General features: G+C 49.4%; 1 long non-coding RNA gene across 1 annotated transcript; it reads left to right on the plus strand.

The window, feature by feature from the left end:
* The first annotated feature begins 4768 nt into the window (after positions 1-4768).
* On the plus strand, positions 4769-5654 carry LOC125549172. Its single transcript, XR_007301271.1, has 2 exons — positions 4769-5342; positions 5424-5654. It is a non-coding gene; the product is annotated as an uncharacterized LOC125549172 (long non-coding RNA).
* The last annotated feature ends 957 nt before the right edge of the window (positions 5655-6611 follow it).

Consider the following 6611-nt stretch of genomic DNA (forward strand, 5'->3'; position numbering starts at 1 on the left):
GATTTTTCAGATCCACTGTTGTCATTCCGTACTGTGGGTCTACCTGTACCCCGCCGCCTAACAGATTGACCCATTTGCACTTAAACAAAGGGACCTTAAAATCAGGTCCGTAGTCAAGTTCCCATATGTCCACTATGTAACCATAATATGTGTCCTTTCCGCTCTCGGTTGCTGCATCAAAGCGGACACCGCTGTTTTGGTTGGTGCTCTTTTGATCTTGGGCGATCGTGTAAAATGTATTCCCATTTATCTCGTATCCTTTGTAAGTCAATACAGTCAAAGATGGTCCCCTGGACAACAAGTACAACTCATCACAAACAGTGTTGTCACCTCTGAGACGTGTTTCCAACCAACTGCTGAAAGTCCTGATGTGTTCACATGTAATCCAGTCGTCGCACTGCTCCGGGTGTTTGGAGCGCAGACTATTCTTGTGTTCATCGATATACGGGGTCACCAAGGTAGAGTTCTGTAGAACTGTGTAATTTGCTTGAAACCAACAATATCCGTCCCTACATATTATTGTGTCTCTTCCGAGAGTGCCTTTTCCAGTCAGTCTCCCCTCATACCGCGATTTAGGGAGACCTATCTTCTTAAGGCCAGGAATGAAGTCAACACGAAACCCGATAACATCCTCTGTTTGATGGCCCATGGAGATGCTTCCTTCTGGCCTAGCGCGGTCACGGACATATTTCTTTAGGACTCCCATGAACCTCTCAAAGGGGAACATATTGTGTAGAAATACGGGCCCCGGGATGACAATCTCGTCGACTAGATGAACTAGGACGTGCGTCATGATATTGAAGAAGGATGGTGGGAACACCAGCTCGAAACTGACAAGACATTGCGCAACATCACTCCTTAGCCTTGGTACGATTTCTGGATCGATCACCTTCTGAGAGATTGCATTGAGGAATGCACATAGCTTCACAATGGCTAATCGGACGTTTTCCGGTAGAAGCCCCCTCAATGCAACCGGAAGCAGTTGCGTCATAATCACGTGGCAGTCATGAGACTTTAGGTTCTGAAACTTTTTCTCTGGCATATTTATTATTCCCTTTATATTCGACGAGAAGCCAGTCGTGACCTTCATACTGAGCAGGCATTCAAAGAAGATTTCTTTCTCTTCTTTCGTAAGAGCGTAGCTGGCAGGACCTTTATACTGCTTCGGAGGCATGCCGTCTTTTTCGTGCAAACATTGCAGGTCCTCCCGTGCCTCAGGTGTATCTTTTGTCTTCCCATACATGCCCAAGAAGCCTAGCAGGTTCACGCAAAGGTTCTTCGTCACGTGCATCACGTCGATTGAGGAGCGGACCTCTAGGTCTTTCCAGTAGGGTAGGTCCCAAAATATAGATTTCTTCTTCCACATGGGTGCGTGTCCCTCAGCATCATTCGGAACAGCTAGTCCACCGGGACCCTTTCCAAAGATTATGTAGTGTAAATCATTGACCATAGCAAGCACGTGATCACCGGTGCGCATGGCGGGCTTCTTCCGGTGATCTGCCTCGCCTTTGAAATGCTTGCCTTTCTTTCGACATTGATGGTTGGTCAGAAGAAATCGACGATGGCCCAGGTACACATTCTTCCTGCATTTTTCCAGGTATATACTTTCAGTGTCATCTAAACAGTGCGTGCATGCATGGTATCCTTTGTTTGTCTGTCCTGAAAGGTTACTGAGAGCGGGCCAATCGTTGATGGTCACGAATAGCAACGCCTTAAGGTTAAATTCCTCCTGTCTGTGCTCATCCCACGTACGTACACCGTTTCCATTCCATAGCTGTAAAAGTTCTTCAACTAATGGCCTTAGGTACACATCAATTTCGTTGCCGGGTTGCTTAGGGCCTTGGATGAGAACTGGCATCATAATGAACTTCCGCTTCATGCACATCCAAGGAGGAAGGTTATACATACATAGAGTCATGGGCCAGGTGCTGTGATTGCTGCTCTGCTCCCCGAAAGGATTAATGCCATCCGTGCTTAAAGCAAACCATACATTCCTTGGGTCCTTTGCAAACTCATCCCAATACTTTCTCTCGATTTTTCTCCACTGCGACCCGTCAGCGGGTGCTCTCAACTTCCCATCTTTCTTTCGATTCTCACTGTGCCATCGCATCAACTTGGCATGCTCTTCGTTTCTGAACAGACGTTTCAACGTGGTATTATAGGAGCATACCACATCACCTTCGCAGGAACCCTCTTCCTGGGGGGCTCGCCGTCAACATCACCAGGGTCATCTCGTCTGATCTTATACCGCAATGCACCGCATACCGGGCATGCGTTCAGATCCTTTTTTGCATCGCGGTAGAGGATGTAGTCATTAGGGCATGCATGTATCTTCTCCACCTCCAATCCTAGAGGGCATACGACCTTCTTTTCTGCGTATGTACTGTCGGGCAATTCGTTATCCTTTGGAAGCTTCTTCTTCAATATTTTCAGTAGCTTCTCAAATCCTTTGTCAGCCACAACATTCTCTGTCTTCCACTGCAGCAATTCCAGTACGGTACCGAGCTTTGTGTTGCCATCTTCGCAATTGGGGTATAGCCCTTTTTTGTGATTCTCTAACATGCGATCGAACTTCAGCTTCTCCTTTTGACTTCCACATTGCGTCCTTGCATCGACAATGACCCGGCGGAGATCATCATCATCGGGCACATCGTCTGGTTCCTCTTGATCTTCAGCAGCTTCACCCGTTGCAGCATCATTGGGCACATCGTCCGGTTCCTCTTGATCTTCACCAGCTCCCCCCGTTGCAGCATCACCGTATTCAGGGGGCACATAGTTGTCATCGTACTCTTCTTCTTCGCCGTCTTCCATCATAACCCCTATTTCTCCGTGCCTCGTCCAAACATTATAGTGTGGCATGAAACCCTTGTAAAGCAGGTGGGTGTGAAGGATTTTCCGGTTAGAGTAAAACATCGTATTCCCACATTCAGTGCATGGACAACACATAAAACCATTCTGCTTGTTTGCCGCAGCCGCATCGAGAAACTCATGCACGCCCTTAATGTACTCGCGGGTGTGTCTGTCACCGTACATCCGTTGCCGGTTCATCTACGTGCATTATATATAATTAAGTGTCCAAATTAATAGAAGTTCATCATCACATTAAAACCAAAGTGCATACATAGTTCTCATCTAACAACATATAGCTCTCCAGAGCATCTAATTAATTAAACCATACATTGAAACTATGTAAAACATTTCAATGCGAAAACAAATGCGATCATAATCGCAACCAAGGTAACAATTGATCCAACGGCATAATGATACCAAGCCTCGGTATGAATAACATATTTTCTAATCTTTCTAATCTTCAAGCGCATTGCATCCATCTTGATCTTGTGATCATCGACGACATCCGCAACATGCAACTCCAATATCATCTTCTCCTCCTCAATTTTTTTTATATTTTCCTTCAACAAATTGTTTTCTTCTTCAACTAAATTTAACCTCTCGACAATAGGGTCGGTTGGCATTTCCGATTCACATACATCCTACATAAATAAAATCTATGTCACGTTGATCGGCATAATTTTTATAAACAATAAATGAACCAATAGTTATAAAGATAATATATATACCACATCCGAATCATAGACAGGACGAGGGCCGACGGGGGCGGATACCAAAACCATCGCACTATATAAGATGCAATAATAAAAGTAAGAAAATAATACAAGTATCTATGTAAACATACAAGTAAGAATATTTTTCCATTCAGAAAGAAGATAAAACAAGAGGCTCACCACGGTGGTGCCGGCGATGAGCTCGGCGCGGGTGATCGACGGCGGTGAAGACGGGGACGGGGCATGACGGACCGCTAAACCTAGACAAATATTATGGAAAATGGAGCTTGGAGGTCGAGCTTGGAGAGGAGAAAGCTTAAGTAGTGTGGCTCGGGCATTCCATCGAACACCTTGTGTGCATAGGAGGTGAGCTAGAGCACCACCAAGCCCTCTCCCCCTCGGCCAGAGAAAAATAGAGCACTGGGGTGCTCTGCTCGCGAGCGAGGGGTATATATAGGCACCTCATTGGTCCCGGTTGGTGACATGAGCCGGGACTAAAGGGGAGCCTTTGGTCCCGGTTCAAGCCACCAACCGGGACCAATGGTGGTGGGCCAGGAGCGAGGCCCATTGGTCCCGGTTCATCCCACCAACCGAGACCAAAAAGTCCAGATGAACCGGGACCAATGGCCCACGTGGCCCGGCCGGCCCCCTAGGCTCACGAACCGGGACCAATCACTACGGGAAACTGGAGATTTGCCGTCAATACTGTTCTTTGCCGTCAGCATTTCGTCGGGCCAGACGGCAAAGACAAACTTTGCCAACAGTGGCTGACGGCAAAGAACAACTGACGGCAAATCCATACTTTGCCGTCTGTAAAAAAACACAGACGACAAAGATTCTTTGCCGTCTGGGATTCTTTTTTACAGACGGCAAAGAGCTCTTTTTGCCGTCTGTAAAAAAATCACAGACAGCAAAAACTTTGCCGTCTGCGATTTATTTTGCCGTCTGTAAAAACAATCGCAGACGGCGAAGAAAAAGCACAGCACACGGATCGATCCCACGGATCGATCCCACGGATCGATGAGGTGGCACGATCTGGGGCGCCCCCACCCGCATCCGTTCCACACCACGCACGCCCCCCCCCCCCCCCCCCCTAGTCCCTCTCTCTCTCTTATCCCCAAGCCCCACCACAATCTCTCTCCCACGCCCGACCCCATCTCTCCCTCGATACCTTCTCTGCCGCACACACTCCGCCCGGTCCCTGCTCGTCAACCGTCGCCTGAGCAGAGGCCGGCGCGGGATCTTCCTCCTCCTCCCCTGTTCGTCAACCACCGCCGCTCGACCCTGCCTCACCGTCGCCTGAGCAGAGGCCGGCGGGGGATCTTCCTCCTCCTCCCCTGCTCGTCAACCGCCGCCGCTCGACCCTGCCTCACCGTCGCCTGAGCAGAGGCCGGCGCGGGATCTTCCTCCTCCTCCCCTGCTCGTCAACCGCCGCCGCTCGACCCCGCCTCTCCGTTGCCTGAGCCGGAGGCCAACGCGGGATCTTCCTCGTCCTCCCCTGCCCGTGACCCGACGCCTTCTCCTCCCTTGCTCGCCGCTGGTCGCTGGTCGACCCCGCCTCGCCCGCGCGGGAGTCTCCTCCCGTGCTCGTCAACCGCCACCGCCCTTCAACACGGCAGGTCCTCTGGCATGCGGAGGGCGCCGTGGCCGGCGACGATGGCGCCGCCGACAAGCATCCCAGAGATGATGGCGCCGTGGCCGTGAAGAAGAAGGCCCAGGGGCTGCTCTCCTTCCTCGTGGCACCCGGATGAGGTTTGAGGCGGCGGGCGACGAGATCTGGTAGGCTTCCTGGGCGCGAGAAGTTCGTCTTACCCTGGATGTGATATTGATTTAACTCTGCCCTGTACTTGTCCAATCCAGGGGCTCCATAGCGCCATGGTCAACTCCGCCGGAAGACCACCATTCACCTCGTCTAGCTCGACGCCCGTGCTCGGATCTGGATGTTGGCAAGGGCCAGTTCGCCCGTTTTGTAATTGTTTTTTTTTGTTTGGTTTGTTCGTTGTTCTTATAAATGGAGAACATTATATTGTGTAAATACTGTGATGATGGATATAGTATGTAAATAGAATATTTCTGTCTTATAAAAATCCGTTCACTTGTCATAGCTGTGAAAGATTTTCCATATGCCTTCGGCCATCTACGGCCTCTGCACTTGTAGTGTTGTTTTATTTTTTTTAATAAAAATATTTGCTTTGCCGTCTGGGCATACAAGGAAGACAGCAAAGACATAGCGTAACTGACGGCAAAGTACTTGACGCCGTCCGTCAACGCGACCGCTCCGTCTGTTGGCATATTTTGCCGTCTAGCTAGTCTGCTGACGGCAAACCATATTGGCAGATGGCAAACTCTTTGCCGTCATCCCGACAAACAGCAGACGGCAAAGAATTCTTTGCCGATTAATCTTTGCCGTCTGACTTTGTCGTCTGCTTCCTGACGGCAAAGTCTTTGCCGTCTGTGATCCACAGACGGCAAATTATTTGTTTCCTGTAGTGAATGCCCATATTGGTCCCGGTTCTGGACTGAACCGGGACTAATGGGCTGACCCGGCCTGGACCAAAGCCCTGTTTTCTACTAGTGAGAGCGAGAATGATAAGAGAGAGAAAATTTATATTGAAACAATCAACTGAAAGATTATGCACATGCTGCTCCTGTCCATTGTGGAATAACTCAGTCATGTTTGGCTGCCATTGATGGAACAAAAATGTGTAATAGAACCCGGGTGCCCCGACACCCTTTTATCCTGTTCGTTCAGTGAGTCCAAGATTCGTGCTAGTCACTGTCCAGCTGCAGACCGTTTGCAGTATCAACAGGTTTTTTATGCAGATGCTTTTGTCTCTTTGACCGATGGACCTGGGAATCTGCAGCAGCTCCCGAGCCGCACTGTTTGCATGTGATGTGTGATAGGACAAGGCATTGTTCCAGCTAGGATTACTATTCACATGTGTTCTGCAAATTGTGATGGGGTAGCAGGCACGGTTCACATCTTAAGGGAAAGGGATCAGGTGAGAACGGTGAAGATAAGAGGGTGCCCCTACCCCCGGGACTCAA

The sequence above is a fragment of the Triticum urartu genome, chromosome 3 (assembly GCF_003073215.2).
Source record: "Triticum urartu cultivar G1812 chromosome 3, Tu2.1, whole genome shotgun sequence".
Taxonomy (NCBI): Eukaryota; Viridiplantae; Streptophyta; class Magnoliopsida; order Poales; family Poaceae; genus Triticum; species Triticum urartu.